Source organism: Labeo rohita, chromosome 11 (assembly GCF_022985175.1).
Source record: "Labeo rohita strain BAU-BD-2019 chromosome 11, IGBB_LRoh.1.0, whole genome shotgun sequence".
NCBI classification, from domain to species: Eukaryota; Metazoa; Chordata; class Actinopteri; order Cypriniformes; family Cyprinidae; genus Labeo; species Labeo rohita.
In genome coordinates this window covers 12,831,070-12,833,328 of record NC_066879.1, presented here as the reverse complement: position 1 = coordinate 12,833,328, position 2,259 = coordinate 12,831,070, and positions in this window count along the sequence as shown.

The window sequence follows — 2,259 nt, the reverse complement described above, 5'->3', positions numbered from 1 at the left end:
GTTAAAGTTTACCTTCTTATTTACTTATTATATATATATATAATTTTTTTTTTTTTTTTTTTTTTTTTTTTATTATTATTTTTTAAACAAATAATTGTTTTAGCCACAATTATAATCATTAATATTTTTTATGAATGCATGCAAATAAAACAGCAATGTTGAACAGATATGTACACTTTACACAAAATGGCTTTTTTTTCAGAAACACTCATAAATATGATTTACATAAAATAAATAATGTAGCTTAATTTTGTCTTATGTTTGAGTATATTCTACAAATCACAATATGAAGGCTGAAGGTGAATGTCAAGAAACCTGTGAAGAACATATTTCATCTAAAAATGTTTGAATGTTCAAAATTAATTTGTATTTTAAAAATGTTCTAAATATTTATTAATTATTAATATAAATATAAATGTATTTATTTACACACGTGATGCACATGTTCTTGACAGGTTTGGTGAGATTCTGTGATCTGAGCAGCCGTTTGTCTTCTCTGGATAATATATCCAGTCAGCTTAGTGGAGAGATGCGTTCAGATGTTCAGATAAGCATGTCCGTGTGTGTGAGGTGTTTGTGTTTGTCTCTGATGAGTAGTCTGTTGATTTTGGTATCCAGATTTCCAGTATTTGTTTGTGAGGTTCTTGTGAAAAGCATCTGAGAGTTTGACCCGTCCTTCATCTGCAGAGAAAACCACAAATGTCTGTTGCGTTGCTGCAGTCCATTGAGTGTCCAGTAGAGGACGCCGTTATTAACCTGATTGTGGAGAATATGGCACCTGTATGATGAATGGAGACCTCAGCTCTTCATAAAGATGGCAGCATGTCCGGTTTGAGATCAGACAGACCATAAAATGCGTGTCTGATGGTATACAATGATATATAATGAATAAATAAATAATTTAACAAAAATATGCTGTTTAAGTTAATATCAAGAGACATACATTTTAGACACAATATAGTCAATATCAACTGCTTTTGCTCTGTTCTGCCAACAAAACAAGTTCTGAATCTAATCTAAACAGTGCCATTGTCCTGTATGATTCAGCGTTTTTGAACAAATCAGTCAAGTCCATGATTCAATGACTCATTCATAAAGACTGTCATTTGCTTCATTACTGAATGAATCAGCCCTTTTAAACTGCTCTTTTGAGTCAGTGATTCAATGACTCATTCAGAAAGACAGCCACTTGCATTATTTCTGAATGGAACAACTGTTTTGAATGACTTGGTTGAGTCAATGATTCAATGACTCATTCATAAAGACTGTCAACTGCTTTGTACATGAATGAATCAGCCATTTCAAACTGCTCTTTTGAGTCAGTGATTCAATGACTCATTCAGAAAGACAGCCACTTGTGTCATTTCTGAATAAATCAACTGTTTTGAATGACTTGGTTGAGTCGATGATTCAATGACTCACTTATAAAGACTGTCACTTGCTTTGTACCTAAATTAAGCAGCAATTTCAAACAACTCTGAGTCAGTGATTCAATGACTCATTCATAAAAACAGCCACTTGTGTCATTACTGAATGAATCAACTGTTTTGAATGACTCAGTTGAGTCAATGATTCAGTGAGTCATTCATAAAGACTATCACTTGCTTCATTACTGAATGAATCAGCCATTTTAAACTAACTCTGTTGAGTCAGTGATTCAGTGACTCATTCATAAAGACAGCCACTTGGGTCATTTCTGAATGAATCAACTGTTTTGAATGACTTAGTGAAGTCGTTGATTCAATGACTCATTCAATAAAGACTGCCACTTGCTTTGTACCCAAATGAATTGGCCATTTTAAACAACTCTGTTGAGTCAATGATTCGACAACTCATTCATAAAGGCAGCGATTTGCAGCATTTCTGAATAAATCAGCTGTTCTGAATGACTCTGTTGAGTCAATGATTCAGTGAGTCATTCATAAAGACTATCACTTGCTTCATTACTGAATGAATCAGCCATTTTAAACTAACTCTGTTGAGTCAGTGATTCAGTGACTCATTCATAAAGACAGCCACTTGGGTCATTTCTGAATGAATCAACTGTTTTGAATGACTTAGTGAAGTCGTTGATTCAATGACTCATTCAATAAAGACTGCCACTTGCTTTGTACCCAAATGAATTGGCCATTTTAAACAACTCTGTTGAGTCAATGATTCGACAACTCATTCATAAAGGCAGCGATTTGCAGCATTTCTGAATAAATCAGCTGTTCTGAATGACTCTGTTGACTCAGTGATTCAATGATTGAGTTGAAT